Source organism: Callithrix jacchus, chromosome 4 (assembly GCF_049354715.1).
Source record: "Callithrix jacchus isolate 240 chromosome 4, calJac240_pri, whole genome shotgun sequence".
In the NCBI taxonomy this organism is placed as follows: Eukaryota; Metazoa; Chordata; class Mammalia; order Primates; family Cebidae; genus Callithrix; species Callithrix jacchus.
In genome coordinates, this window is record NC_133505.1 from 23,510,900 (window position 1) to 23,527,089 (window position 16,190).

Genomic DNA, 16,190 nt, shown 5'->3' on the forward strand with positions numbered 1-16,190 from the left:
CTAGCCTCTTGTTTATCTATGACTTTGTGGGTGTCTTTTGTCATGTAGACACCATCACACAATTTTCTTGCAGTGAAATCTCTCAGTCTTTCTTCTTTGGCTTCTAAGATTCTTGTTTTGCTTAAGGCCCTTTCTATTTTAAGAAAACAATTTTCCCCTGTATTTCCTTCTAAAGCTTGTATTGATTATTTTTGACATTAAAAAAACTTCATCTCTCTTGGATTTTTTTTTTTAGTATGATATGGAGAAGGTGGCATCTAATTAATATTTTTCAAATGCTCTCTTTTGTTTTTTGAGATTGAGTAGCTCAGGCTGGAGTGCAGTTTGGCTCACCGCAACCTCTGCCTCCCGAGTTCAAGTGATTTTCCTGCCTCAGCTCCAGAGTGGATGGGATTACAGGCAGCTGCCACCACGCCCGCTTAATTTTTGCACTTTTAGTTGAGATGGGGTATCTCCATGTTGGCCTGGCTGGTCTTGAACAGCTGACTACAAATGATCTGCTCAGCTTGGCCTCCCAAAGTGCTGGGATTACAGGTGTGAACTACCACACCGGGCCTTTCAGACGCTTTCAAGTCATGCCAACGTTATGTATGAAATAAACTGTTACTGTCCCCCCTTGGGTTGATGTGCCCCCTTTATGATATAGTTAAGTTTCCATAGGTCCTTGAGTCTACTTCTAGGCTTTCTTTTATCTTTTATTAACCTATTTGTCTATTCCTGTGCCAATTCTATAGAGTTTACAAATGGCTTTAATAGTTTTAATATATGGAAGGGCAAGCTCTCTCATCATTTTTGTTTGAAAACTTTGTGGCAATTTTCACACATTTATTCTTCTGTAGAAATGTTAAGATTATCTCTTCTAGCTTGTGAATGTTTTCTTGGTGTTCAGGTTAAAATTCTTAAAAAGTAATTATGTTGGCCAGGCACAGTGGCTCATGCCTGTAATCCCAGCACTTTGGGAGGCCAAGGTGGGCGGATCACCTGAGGTTGGGAGCTCAAGACCAGCCTGACCAACATGGAGTATCCCCGTCTCTACTGAAAGTACAAAGAATTAGCTGGTGTGGTGGCATATTCCTGAAATCCCAGTTACTCGGGAGGCTGAGGCAGAAGAATTGCTTGAACCTAGGAGGCGGAGGTTGCGGTGAGCCTGCGACATTGCACTCCAGCTGGGGCAACAAGAGCAAAACTCTGTCTCAAAAAAAAAAAAAAAAAAAAATTAGATGCTATATATCAAGCTTGTCCAACCCATGGCCCAGGGTGGCTTTGAATGGAGCCCAGCACAATTTCATAATTTATTTACTTATTTTTTGAGACAGGGTCTCACTCTGTCACTCAAGCTGGAGTGCAGTGGTGAGATCTCGGCTCACTGTAACCTCTGCTTCCCAGGCTCACGTGATTGTCCACCCTCAGTCTCTTGTGTAGCTGGGACTATGAGCGATAGTTGCACCCAACACCAGGGTAATTTTTGTAGAGATGGGGTTTTGCCATGTTGCCCAGGCCGATCTTAAACTTCTGAGCTTAAAGCAATTCACCTGCCTCAGCCTCCAAAGTGCTGGGATTACAGATGTAAACCACCACACCTGTACACATTTTTAAATTTTCTTAAAACATTATGAGATTTATGCCTGAATATATATATATATATATATATATATATATATATATATATATTTTATTTTTTTTTTTTTAGCTCATCAGCTCTCGTTAATGTCAGTGTATTTTAGGTGTGGCCCAAGATAGTTCTTTCAGTGTGGTGCAGGAAAGCCGAAAGATTGGACACTCCTGCATTATTTCATTAAGTTTTCCAATCCAGGACATTCTGTTTTATGTCTTTTCATGAAATTCTATAGCTTACTTTGTAAAGGGGCTGTTTCTTGTTACATTTATTCACAGGTATTTTGTGTCTTTTCCTCTGTATTGTGATTAAGATTCTTTTTCCATTTCTTTTTTTAAACTGTTTTTTTTCCCAATATGAATAAACGCTTTAAAATTTCACGCATTTATTGTATATACTTTATCACATTCTCTTAGTACTTCATAATAAGTTTAACAATATAATCTTTTGGTTTCCTAGGTGTCTAGTCGTCTTTAGATATATGCCAGTGTGTCTAGCCTTATTTCTTCTAATATTTTTTTTCTTTTTTTTGAGACAGAGTTTCGCTCTTGTTACCCAGGCTGAAGTGCAATGGCACGATCTTGGCTCACTGCAACCTCCACCTCCTGGGTTCAAGCAATTCTCCTGCCTCAGCCTCCTGAGTAGCTGGGACTACAGGCGTGCGCCACCACGCCCAGCTATTTCTTCTAATATTTATAGTACTTACTTAATTTTCTTATCTTGTTGTATTCGTGAGATTGTGTAAAAGCAGATTGAATAATTTTAATGAGGGAGGCATCTATGTCTTAGGTCAGGTTTTATTTTTATTTTATTAAATACTTTTTTTAGAGACAGAGTCTCACTCTGTCACCCAGGCTGGAGTGTAGTGACGTGATCCGGCTCACTGCAACCTCCGCCTCTGAGGTTCAAGCAATTCTCCTGCCTCTGCCTTCTGAGTAGCTGGGACTACAGGTGTACACCACCATGCCCAGCTAATTTTTTTTTTTTTTGGTACTTTCAGTAGAGACGGGGTTTCTCTATGTTGATCAGGCTGGTCTCGAACTCCCGACCTCAGGTGATCCGCCCACCTTGGCCTCCCAAAGTGCTGGGATTACAGGTGTGAGCCACCACATCTGGCCTATTAAAAACTTTAAAAAAAATGCTTCTTAAATAGTATATTTGAGGTTTTAATGGAATAACCTTAGAACTTCCTTGTTTAACATAATGTTTGTTGGTTTTATGGTTGTTGGTTTTTTTTTTTAATCACAGTTAAACAAAATTAGGACTGGCTCCTAAGTTTTATCAAATACCAGTTTTTAACCAATATTGTTTTCTCCACTCTAAATAAACCTCTTCGAAAGGGCCTTGCTTTAAAAGTTGTTCCTAGCTGTTGGTAATGAAAATTTGTCAGTTAGCAATGCACATCAAACTCAGGTACCTGCCATATTCTGTGGAGACGCTGCTGGGGTCAGCATGGAGATGGTGTTGATGTCCAGCAGGGCACGGCACAGCAAGGCAGAAACCAGGGCCTCACATAGCGGGTGGAGGTGAATCTGTCACTTCTGGAGGAGCTGGGGAAATACTCAGGTAGAGTCCGGGAAGCAAGGGCAGGGTGAGGCGAGCTGATTACCAGCTGCCATCCATCATGATATCAACGTGAGCTCCAAGGCAAGGGTGGGGTTGAGGGCGGAAGTCGGATTCTTCACCAGGTTTGGGTAGGAAACTCAAGACAACTGTGGAGCAGACAGCAGTCTGGATGTGAATGGCAGCCTAGGTCATGGGCCAGCCAGGTGAGTGAGGTAGTAGGAAACACCACTTGAGGAGTCAAGGCAGGTGTCCAGTGTAATCCCTGTGGCTTAGGGCTCCTGGTTAAGGTCCCAAGAACTTGCTTCCTTTTCATCTCTTGGGTTTTCTTGATGACAGATTTTGATAGGCATCTATGAATAAACTGCTGGATGCAAAATATTGAGCAAGATATATAACAATGTTTTCCAGGTATTATTGGGTGCTTTCATTCTTTACAAGGAAAGCAAAGGATGTTAATTAAGCCCTACATTTTAAAATAATATTTTGCCGGGCGCGGTGGCTCACGCCTGTAATCCCAGCACTTTGGGAGGCCGAGGCGGGTGGATCACGAGGTCAAGAGATCGAGACCATCCTGGTCAACAAGGTGAAACCCCGTCTCTACTAAAAATACAAAAATTAGCTGGGCATGGTGGTGCGCACCTGTAGTCCCAGCTACTCGGGAGGCTGAGGCAGGAGAATTGCTTGAACCCAGAAGGCAGAGGTTGTGGTGAGCCGAGATTGTGCCATTGCACTCCAGTCTGGGTAACAACAGTGAAACTCCGTCTTAAAAAAAAAAAAAAATAAAATAAAATATTTTAAGATGTTTTACTTATATAATATAATTATTAATTATTATTATTTTTTAAGATGACGTCTTGCTTTGTCACCCAGGCTGGAGTGCAGTGGTGCAATCTTGGCTCACTGCCACCTCTGCCTCCCGAGTTCAGGCGAGTCTCCTCCTCAGCTTCCTGAGTAGCTGGGATTACAGGAGCGCACCACCAAACCTATATATATAACTATATATATATACACTTTTTTTTTTTTGGTAGAGATGAGGGTCTCACTATGTAGGCCAGGCTAGTCTCAAACTCCTGACCTCTGATAATCCACCCACCTAAGCATCCCAAAGTCCTGGGATTACAGGTGTGAGCCCCCGTGCCTGGCAATTTTTAATTTTTTTTTTGAGACAGGGTCTCATTCTGTTGCCCAGGCAGAAATGCAGTGGTATGATCACAGCTTATGGCCGTCTCAACGTCCTGTGCTCAAGCGATCTTTCCACCTCAGCCAAAAAATAACTCAAAAGCAGGAAAGTCGGTAACTCGCACAGTAACATTCACAATACATTTCTAATTCTTTGCATGGCCACAATAGGGAAGCTGCCCAGCACAGCAGCCAGAACGGGTCATTTGTGGCACAGCCATAAACAGATTCTCGGCTGGACCCTGTCAACACCTGCAGAATGGGGGCATAGAATGACAAATGACAAAAGCAAACCTACTGATTATGCATGTGTCAACAGGTGACATGTGTCCTATATAGGAAGAGATATTTCTACTATGGTTATAGTCAAGGTGTTTTGGGTTTTATTCTCTCTTTTTCTCACTTCCAATTTAAAAATTATCAAGTAATTACGTATATTAAGTTCCTATTTGTATAAGTAGCCTTTATTACTGATTATACTTTCTAGTTAGGATTTTCAGAATTAATTTCTAGATTCAACAACCTGAGAATAATTTGTGCAACTCTGCCCTATTTTTCTTCTTTCTGCTTTATCCCTCTTTGCTCTGTTTTCTTCTAGTTGATGTTGCTATTGAAATGTTCTGATGAGCAGCTGGAGAGTAATGGGCCGTCACCACCTCCTTATGAATGCCCGTCATTACCAGGGGTGAACACATCCTGATTCCTGAGCAGAGCAGTTGTCCCCTGTGAGGGGACACCTCAGGGACTGTGGTTCTCTCCACGGCTGCACCCTGACTTGTTGGGCGAGCTTGGTGTGCCATTTAGCCATTAAGAGTTTTGCTCTTGTTGCCCAGGCTGGAGGGCAATGGTGCGATCTCAGCTCACTGCTGAGCTGAGATCCGGGGTTCAAGCAATTCTCCTGCCTCAGCCTCTCGTGCAGCTGGGATTACAGGCATGTGCCACCATGCCCAGCTAATTCTGTATTTTTAGTAGAGACAGGGGTTTCTCCATGTTGGTCAGGCTGGTCTCGATCTCCCGACTTCAGGTGATCTGGCCGCCTTAGCCTCCTAAAGTGCTGGGATTACAGGCCTGAGCCATCTTGCACGGCTGTTTGTGTCTTTGTATCTCTTTGCCCTGAACTATACATGTCTCCCATAAATCTAGAAAGCAATTTCCAAAGAATTATGACATCTCTGTCCTCGCAGAAGGTTCATGAGGGTTTAGGAAACACTATGTTAGCAGATGTGTTCTCTGGCCCTGGTTCCTTTTGTTGTTGGTACACACACTTCTCACATGTGAGGAGATCAACTCTTACAGCTCCTGTGTGTGTGTGTGTGTGCGCTTGTGTGTTATATGTGTGTTTTGTGTGTGCGCACGCTTGTGTGTGTGTTGTGTGTGCTTGTGTGTACGCTTGTGTGTGTGTGTGCTTGTGTGTGTGTGTGCTTGTGTGCCTGTGTTTACAAACACAGAGAGGCCGGAATGAAATGCACTCAGTAGTAAGTAGGCATTTGCTCAGGACCCCTTCTTTGTCATCACACCCCTCTCTGCAAAAATAGAGCCGCTGGCCAGCACCCCTATTTAAGGCACCCTTGTAGTGAGTGAACTCTACGCTAGCTTCACACTCTTACCAGAGATATAAGTAACTGTTTAATAGCCCAGGTCTCTTCAATTTTCTTTCTTTTTTTTTCACCCTATACCCTACAGACACGGTGATAACAATCTTATTCCTCAAGCACCTACCTGATCCTTTGCCATCCCCAACAATGAAATGTTTTTATATCAACATTTGCCTTTCTTGCTCTCTTTTTAAAATCTAATACCCCAAGCCCCCTTTAAAACCCTCTGTGCGTCAGTCTCGCAACACAGGCCAGAAAAGCGCCAGGTTCATAGACTGCGCAGGACAGGAACAAAGCTGTCTGTGGAACCATCTGCCTTTTTCTGAGCTGCAGAAAAAGAGAGGATTTACAGGTTTAGAGGGAGATTATTTTTCACGGCTTCCAGGCTACTAATATGCTATCCTTGTTTGCAAAATTCCTCCCACAGATTGAGCAAGTCGCTGTGACCTCTACAGAGAATAAGTGCCCCTGAGATGCACTCTCATTTAGAAAGATTCTAAAAACAAGAGTTTGGAACTGTCGGGTTTGCTCCAGCCATGTGCTGTCCTATGTCTGTGCTTCTCTCCCCTGTACTAGGAAGCTCCACCTTGATTCCTTATTTCCAGCAAATAGAAGGACCGCTGCTGCCTTCCATGAAAGGCGTTCTGCATCAGAGAGGGGCACGGAGGAAAGGAAGTAAAACAAAAGGGAAGTCAATTTGCATTCAGGTGTTGGCATTAAGTATTAATAGGGCTTGGGGTGAGGGTAGTTTCTCTTTTATTCACGCTCAGGTTGCCATGGCTGTCTGGGTTTGCGGGGATGGCAGAGGGGGACGGTGAAAGGCAGGAAAAGGGCTGCTGAGACTTCGTGGAGCAGTTCACGGTCAGAGCCTCACTCTGTGCCCTGACACGATGGCCCAGATTGCCAAGAGCGAGTTCAAGGAACTGAAAGATACAGAAGTTTCCAGCACAACCAGAGAACATCTGATTGACTTGGCTTTAACTGATAGATGCCCTTGTGCTTTAAAAACAATATCCTAGCCAGGCATGGTGGCTTATGCCAGTAATCCTAGCCCTTTGGGAGGCTGAGGTGGGAGGATCACTTGAGGCTGGGAGTTTGAGACCAGCCTGGGCAACATACTGAGACACCCCCATCTCTAAAAATAAAAACAAACAAACAAAAAACAAAATAAATAACAGCAATAACTGAAGTGTAGGCTCAAGAGAGAATATCAGCAGAGAGACAGGAAAGTGAAGAGTGGTGCCATAGGAGAGCCCAAGTTCAGATACCCTTGGAAGGCAGGGCTGGAGACTGTTGGGTTGGTAATGGGAGAGGCCCTGTCCTCAGCCTGTGGAGCCACCGGTCCCCGTGCTTTCTTGTTCTAATTCACAGAACCAGGAAAGTGGAGAGGGTGGGATGGGAAGGGCTGGCACCCCCGCTGCATCCACCTCTAGCCTTTGGAAGGCAGTCAGGAAGCCGTTCTAATGGTGATTGGACAGAGGCAGCTGCTGACTGAGTGAGGAAGCAATGGCGCTGTGCCCAAGGTGGGCTTTGTGACCAGGAGACATCCTTTCCAGAGGAAGCCCTTGAAGCCAAGTGTCCTGTAAGGGGAGGTTTCTGTGTCTCCTTTTTCTTATCTTTTCTTTTTGAGAATGTCTCTAGACTCACACCACCCGAGTGACTGTTTATTTAGCGTTCTTGCAAGGCTGGCTCTTGTCACCCATGTCTGAGCCTGTCCCTGCATTATCCTCTTCCAGGGAAGCCTGGAAATTTCCATCACTCCCTCTAATACAACTCTACTCTGCCCCAGCCAGACTGCCCTGGGAATGTGTTAGCTTGACAGCGGAGAGCAGTTGTTCTCATTCTTGGCTGCTCATCTGAAGCACCTGGGCAGATTTTAAATGTTTGGATGCCCAGATAATACATGGTGCAGTACAATCAGAATCTCTAAAGGCAGATTCCAGGCTCGGTAGTTTTTAGAACTCCCCAGGGTGATCCCAATGGCTGCCAAGCTTGAGAACCAGCATGGGAGTTCCGAGTGCATTCAGATTGCCTGGACTTGACTCAATTCTTGCACCGGTACTAGTCTTGGCCAAGTTATTTTCCACTGTCCGCCACAGTTTCCTCATCTGTAAAATGGGAATTATAACGGTATCAATAACCTATAGTGTTAGTGTGAGGATTAAATACATTAATACGTACAAAGGACTTGGAAAGGGGCTGGCATAGAGTCAGTGCTCTAAGTGTTTGACGTGTGTGATGCTAGGGAGCAGGTCTTAAGAGGGACCTGGGCAAGTGGAACAGGCATGTGACGGAACCTGATCATAGGTCTCACGAGCAGAAGTGTAAAGACCTGGAGGTGTGTGTCTCCTGGAAAGGAGGAGCCTTTGTGGAGATAGGATGGTCGTCTTCAGATCCCTGTCAGATGGGAAAGAAATGATGCTTGTTCTGCATGACTGTGGAGGAAAGAGCAAGGATTCAGGAGTGGAAAGTTTCCAGCAGAGCCGTTCATTCACTCTGCAGTGAGATGGACAGTGTCATGAGGAGTGAGTTCCCAGGCTCTGGGGTATTCTAGCAGCAGTGGGTCACTTTTTGGTGGAAAGGTTATTGAAGGAATCAGAAAGGAACTGAAGGACTTCCAAGGCCTTTTCTAGCCCATGCCTTCCACGTACTGAGCAGTGCTAAATGTTAGTTGTTGTGAAATGCTCTCTTAAAGTGGGCAAGGCCTGGCAGGGGGTGGTGGTGGAGGCCATCAGGGAGACTAAAACTGTGTCCAAGAGAGTACCAGGCTGTGCATAGTAGCTTCAGCCTGTAATCCCAGCACTTCGGGAGGCTGAGGCGTGAGGGTTGCTTGAGCCCAGGAGTTTGACACCAGTTTGGGCAACACAGTGACAGCCCATCTCTACAAAAAAAAAAATTGCTGGGCATGGCAGCGAGCAACTGTAGCCCCAGCTACTTGGGACGCTGCTGAGGCTGGAGGATCCCTTGGACCCAGGAGTTCAAGGCTGTAGTGAGCCACGATTGTACCACCGCACTGCAGACTGGGCAACAGAGCAAGACCCTGTCTTAAAACAAAAAAAAAAGATCAAATGAGAAATGAGGAGGAGTCAGATCTTTTCTTTGGTGGAGTCAAACCTGTTCCCAAGTTGAGGTAACTTGGGTAAACCCAGGACTGGGGTTGCAGCCTGGTCCACGTAGGCACTGGAGAGGAGCCAGTTCAGAAGCCTGCCTGGGGGTGAGTGTGGGGCTTCTGCTGTGAGGAGGGGTCGAGGTACTCACAGGCCCTCTACTGTTAGTTCTGGACACAGGATGGATGGGTGGGCTGGCTTTGGCTTTGTTGAAGCAGAGGGTCAAAGAAGACACTTTCTAAATGTGAAGAGCTCAGCTTGGCAGGTTCCCACCCAGGACGCCCACGTGCCACACCGCGCGCTGTACCTTCTTCACTCCCTCTGGCCTCCCTCTCTGCAATTCCTAGCATCTTGCCTATACTGGGGGAATCTACCAAGCCTATTTCACTTGACTGTTCCTTTTGGGGTGGGGCAGAGACAGCGCTAGTTGTGACACTATGGTATTTCACTAACAATCAAGCCACACTTCCCTTTTACTAAGTCACCGCCCCCCACCCTCTAGTGTCTGCACAGCACATGTTCAGCCATGTCCCTGTGTGAGCTTGGTGGGTGGCTTCCACATGGCGCCTGGTCCTCATTCTGCCCCACCCCTGCTATCCTTCTCTATAGGGCATTGTGATCCTTGTTCCTACTTCTCTATGGCTGCCCTGACCCTTAAACCCCAGTGACCTCCTTCTCTCAGCATCTCTGCCACTCTGCACAGCCACATCCCGCAGGAGGCTCCACCCTCCACATGGCCATCTCTGAAATGTGTGTAGCCACCACCCCTGTCCTTCTACAGGTCTCACTCACTCATTCCTGCCAAGCCTCTTCTTTGCCTTTATCATGAAGCCTAGGAAGTCAAGCCTGCCTCTTGATCAAGGCTGCAGTGAGCTATGATCACGCCACTTCTTACCTTGTCTTCTTCTTCCCTCCCTCCTTTCTCCGTCATATTCCTCATTTTCTCAACCCCTTACCTACCAAGTTCCCCCGTCCCCGCGAACTAGCCACATGGAGCTAGTGGCCCCTGGAGCCCCTCCTCGTGTTTGGCATCGTGGACCCCTCCTGGTTGCATCTGTTCCCTCCCTCCTTCCTTTTGTGGCGAAATGATTTGGCAAAGTTCTCAAAAGCGTCTCCCTTTTCTTACCCTCTTGACCTTCCCCTGTGTCTCCCTGGGCAATCCTTACATCTGCTCCTGATCCAAAGCGCTGGATTCCATTGAAGAGATTTGTGCCCCAAAAGTAACTGGACCCCTTGCCCGGTCCTGCTGGGGACGCACCCGGTGCCTTTAGGCATCCTCCTCTGACTCTGTTTTTAGCTCCCTATCAGATTCCCAGGACAGCTGCTCCAAATCTTTTCCACTCTGTTCCAGCCCTAACTGACCCTGCTCGTTCCTCTCTCTGGAACACACCTCTTCACCCGATTGGCTAAGCAAACCACCTCTCCACACTACAGAGATTGCTGACTTTTTTTCTTTTTTTTTTTGAGATGGAGTATCACTCTGTCACCCGGAGTGGAGTGTAGTCATGCGATCTTGGCTCACTTCAACCTCCACCTCCCAAGTTGAAACTATTCTCCTATCTCAGCCTCCCAAGTAGCTGGGACTACAGGCACGTGCCACTACACTCGGCTAATTTTTTGTATTTTTAGTAGAGACAAGGTTTCACCATGTTGGCCAGAATGGTCTCCATCTCCTGACCTTCTGATTCACCTGCCTCAGCCTCCCAAAGTGCTGGGATTACAGACGTGAGCCAGCATGCCTGGACTTTTTTTTTGTTTTTTAATGGGGGATAATTTCTCATTCTCTTTTCCTTTCATACTGTTTTGGGGAAGAAATGTTCCTTATTCTTTCGAAGGCTAAACCTCCCACTCTTGCTGCTAATCTCCTCCTGCTCCTCCTCCTGCTCCTCCTCCTCCTTCTTCCTCCTCCTCCTTCTTCTTCTTTGGTTTTGAGTCAGGGTCTCACTCTGTCACCCAAGCTGGAGTGAAGTGGTGCGATCATAGCTCACTGCAGTCTTGACCTCTGAGGCTCAAATGATCCTCCTGCCCCAGCCTCCTGAGTAGCTGAGACTACAGTTGTGCACCACTGTGCCTGGCCTCATTTCTTTCTCTGTGATCCTGCTCAGCTGTCACTTTTTTCTCATCTTAAACCTCCCTTTCCTCTGAGCCCTTGAGACTTTCTCTAATTTCCTTCGTCATAGAAAACAACCAGCAGCAAAGCTCTTACCTCATTTTCCTCCTTCCAATCTCCTTTCCCTGTCATCTTCCTCATTTTCTCAGCCTCTTACCATCCGAGTCCCCCTGTCCCTGTGAACGAGCCACATGGAGCTAATGTCCCTAAAATGTGCCTTGCCATCTCCCTGTCCCTGGGAGGCAGCCTCGGGAGGCGGAAAAAGCCCTGGCATTGGAGGCAGACTTACAGGGGTTCATATCTGGGTGTCGCCCCATATGGGTTATGTAATCCTCACCCTCATATGACACATTTTTAATCTTTCCAAAGTCCAGTTTCTCCTCTGAAAATGGAAGCAGTGATACCTAATTTATTCAGTTGTTGTGAGTGTAAAATGCATTTATACTTCTAAAGTGTCTGAAATACAGTTGGTGTAAAATGTTAAAAGGTGATTTTCATTTATCCCTTGCTTTAGCTAGTGCTGATTCCTTCGTCAGTATGCCTTTGCCTTCTTCCATGTACCTGTTGGATTTTCACCTGCCTCTCCAGGACTAGGTACTGCCTTCCCTTTTCACCTGCTGGGCCCAAGGCCTTGCAGTTATTTTTCCCTCTGAACCTTGTTTCGCTATTACAGCAGGTGCTGTGGTTGACCTTGTATCAGGATGATTTGTACATGCTTGCCTGGCAATTTTTTTTCCTAGAGTAACTTTGATGAGTCTTGCATGTAATGGTCTCTCAGTGAGAGACTGTTAAAATTAAAAGAATTGCTTGCTGTGAGTCTATCTTAATAACTTGAAAAAAAATTCTAGCTGACTTTGTTCCCACCCATGAACATCCTCCCAAATCTTGTAGAGTTTACAATGAAATAGAGATTCACAGTGTAAAGATCTTCCATTGAACACCCTCAGATCTAGCCAGATTTTGGATCATCTTTATACTACTTTTTGGATATTGTTTGTCTTCAGATTACTAAGATCCTATGTCGGTAAGACATTCTCCGCTTGGTGGGATTGATCACATTTCACATGTTAAGGAAATGGCCAGGCTAGCAGATATCTAAGATTCCTTCCAACTTGAACAAACTATGACTCAGTGATCACGTTTGGAGTGTGATGTAATGAAGATACTCATTTACAAAAGTGACCAAGGATGCTTCTGATGTTGGTCCTGTCATGAAAGTTTCAAAAAGAAGGGTTAGGGTTGGGTTAGGGTTAGGGTTACAATTAGGCTTGGGGGCTGTTTTCTCAAGTGCATTGTTTAATTTATTTTTTTCATGCCATAAATGCTGAGCATGGACTGTGCAAGCCTGGTTTGGGGTTGGGCACTGGGAGCAGGACAAGTTGAGCTCAGTCTCAGCATAACCCACTTGGCATCTGGCACGCTTTTCTTGGGAAACAGAGACAGATGCATGGAGGTGGGCCGTGGGCTCGGCGGCTGCCTGGGCTTAGTGGCCCCTGTCAGAGAGGACAGTCTGGAGGGACAGTCTTCAGCAGCAGCAGCACCTGCCCCTCCTTGCAGGACCCTCCACATGGTTACTTGGGTCGTGAGTCTCTGAGCTTGTCACGTTATCCACAGGCTGGCTGTTATGCCTCCTGCTATACACACCATGCGTCCCTCAATTCATCTTTCAATCTGGAGGATTTACAAGGATTTATACCATTAAGAGCAAGATCTCAACAACATGCCGTATGGAGAAAACGTGTTTTGCTTCTGCCCATATAGGTATTAGTCTGTAAGCTCTTCTGGGCAGGGACCCATTTTCTGTGTCATGGCTCTCTGTGCAAAGCTTTATTCCTTCTAAGGGCCAGCGTTTCAGATGTTTGGGTCTATTCCTCTATCCAGGACTACCACTGAGGAACCACTGACCAGTGGTGAGTAATTTACAGTTTATATTGAGGCACGTGTGTCTGAATCCTATCTTATATCCCCCAAGAAAACCTACAGACAGAGGGAGATGAGGATGCCGGTTTTTCTTAGTGTCGAGCCCACACCTTGCTAAGGAGCAGCCGGGCTGAGATACGCTTGTGTTCCTCACAGCCTGGAGGCTATGGGTTTTGATGCTCCGGGGGTCTGGAGGTTAAAACAGAGGACAGATGGGAGGGGAGGTGGTCTCTTCTGTGTGTTCCCTGCACTTGCCCACAGATCACATGGGCACGCCTCGTGGGTGGACTGCTGTCAAGGACAGGGAAGGCACAGCACTGCCACCTGGGCCATGGCAGGGAAGGGATACACGGAATCTCTCCCAGTTCTTCTTGGTGGTTTCGCGGAAGCTCATGAATCCCTTTCCTTCTCTCTTATTGGCCGTCTCCCTCTATAGGGGACCATCTGTCAGAAGCCCGTGTGAAGAGACTCAGATTCACCCCTGTGTCCACATAGACAAAGCAGAGGGGAAGGGGAGGTAGAGAATGGGGAAAGTGCTGTGGTCCTAATGCTTTCTCTAAGTGAGTCAGGAACAGGAGAGCGAGGAGGGCAGGCAGGTGTTCAATGGCACTTGGTCCTGTAAGCTTTCAAAGGCTTTTTCCTGGCTCTGGGACAGGCAGATCCCAAACTAAGGATCTTGAAGTCCCCAGTCAATAATCCCATCTCTTTGCCTTATCAAAAAGTTATCACACTTCCAGGTAGATCTTTGCTACGTTTATAGCAGATTTGGCTAAAGAGACATCTGGGACTGACTGTACTGACTGTATGTTTGAAGTCTCAGTAATACTGGCTAACATTTGGGCAATTTGACAGCTCAGGGGGCTATTGGCTCTTTTTTTTTTTTTTTCAGACAGGGTCTCACTCTGTTGGCCAGGCTGGCATGCAGTAGAGAGATGTCACAGCTCATTACAACCCTGAGCTTCTGTGCTTAAGCAGTCCTCCTACATCAGCCTCCCAAGTAGTGGACTACAGGCACGTGCTACCATGCCCAGCTAATTTTTCTATTTTTTTGTAGAGATGAGGTCTTGCTCAGGACTGGTCTTGAACTCCTGGACTCAAGTGATGCTCCCACTGCCGCCTCTCAAAGTGCTGGGATTGCAGGTGTGAGTCATCTGGCCTCAAGTGATCTTCCTACCTCAGCTTCCTAAAGTGTTGGATTACTGGTGTGAGCCATCATGCCTGGCCTCTTATTTGCATTTGATTGACAATCACAGTATTCCTTTGCAGCAGGCAGGGTAAGTATTACCCACTTGCCTCAGCTTATAGGTGATGAGTTTGAGGCTGGGAGAGGTGAAATGACTTTGGAGAGTTGTCCAGGGAGGAGGTAACACTATGCTTGATTAAGGCAGTCTGTGACAACTGACAGATCAAAAAGGTGAAATAGGACTGGGAGGGATGGCTCACGACTGTAATCCTAGCACTTTGGGAGGCTGAGGGAGTGGATCACCTGAGGTCAGGAGTTCAAGACCAGCCTGACCAATATGGTGAAACCCTGTTTCTATTAAAAATACAAAAAATTAGCTGGGCATGGTGGTGCATACCTGTAATCCCAGCTACTTGGGAGGCTGAGGCAGGAGAATTGCGTGAACCCAGGAGGTGGAGGTTGTGGTGAGCCGAGATTGCGCCATTGCACTCCAGCCTGGGTAACAAGAGCGAAACTCCGTCTCAAAAAAATAGTAGCCGGACATGGTGGTGGGCATCTATAATCCCAGCTACTCAGGAGGCTGAGGCAGGAGAATCACTTGAACCTAGGAGACAGAGGTTACAATGAGCTGAGAGCGTGCCACTGCACTCCAGCCTGGGAGACAGAGTGAGACTCGTTTAAAAAAAAAGATGAAATAGAAAGATAGACACATCTTTCTTCATGATAGAATTCTACAGAGCCACTGGTCTCAAATATATTTCACTTTTTCTGGTATATAATAACGTCTGTGTGGTGGGGGTAGTAACTTGGACATGTCAATGTATATGCCACCGTGGAGACCCCAACATCTAATTTTACAGATAGAGAACAATGACTAGCTGGGTTTAACAGCCCAGGTGTACAATGCCGTAAGCATGGGGAAGCGGAAGCCTTACTGAAGAGATTATGAGCCTCACCCTTGCTGGAGGGACTGCACCACCCCGCAGCGAGCCTTTAGCATTTCTTTCAAACTTTTTTTTTTTTTTGAGACAGAGTCTCACTTTGTCACGCAGGCTGGAGTGCAGTGATGCCATCTTGGCTCACTACGACCTCCACTTCCCAAACTCAAGAGATTCTCCTGCTTCAATCTCCAGAGGAGCTGGACTTACAGGTGCCCACCACCATGCCCAGCTAATTTTTGTATTTTTAGTAGAGGCAGGGTTTCACCATGTTGGCCAGGCTGGTTTCGAACTCCTAACCTCAAATGATCCACCCGCCTTGGTCTCCCAAAGTGCTGGGATTACAGGTCTGAGCCACTGTGCCCAGCCTATACTTTTAAGTGAGCAGCTGAACTGAGAGTCCTTCTCCCATTTCTGACAAACCCACTGATTTAATCTGGCGAATGGACACGGGGCACCACTCCGCTTAATCACTGCACGTGCCTTTTATCTTTGGTATCTTCCTTAGCTTCTCCCAGAAGGCCAGCAAGAGGAATGGCAAGGGAGCAGGACCCTGCTTCACACCAGCTACATTTCTGATCAGCCCAAGACAACTCACAACCAGCAGACAACATGGCAGCCACTAGCAAAACTTCAGGGTGAAAAGAATGACCCAAATTGGCTAAATGGGAGCTATGAGGACCTGAAATAAAACAGAGTATCATTTTTCTCTCTCTAGCCATTTTATTAGGTGTAATTTGGACATCACTGATGTGCACTCACTAAACATCTTCGTGTGCTCACATGAGATTTGAACTCATGAATATTACGGTCAGAGGGACTTTGAATGTGTTTCAATCATTATATTACATTTCCTCTTTTATATGATATGAATTTTTGGAGAGCAATAAATGTAGTCGGCAATGTACTACTTGAGGGCAAAGAAAAGCGTTTCCTGCTATTTCTCTCACAAACTCAAAGTGTGACTAATACTTCTT

General features: G+C 46.2%; 1 long non-coding RNA gene across 1 annotated transcript; it reads left to right on the forward strand.

Annotated features, from left to right (window-relative positions):
- Positions 1–12,633: 12,633 nt before the first annotated feature.
- On the forward strand, positions 12,634–15,918 carry LOC108591355 (uncharacterized). The gene is made up of 3 exons (XR_001911255.4): positions 12,634–13,082; positions 14,147–14,366; positions 15,722–15,918. It is a non-coding gene; the product is annotated as an uncharacterized LOC108591355 (long non-coding RNA).
- The last annotated feature ends 272 nt before the right edge of the window (positions 15,919–16,190 follow it).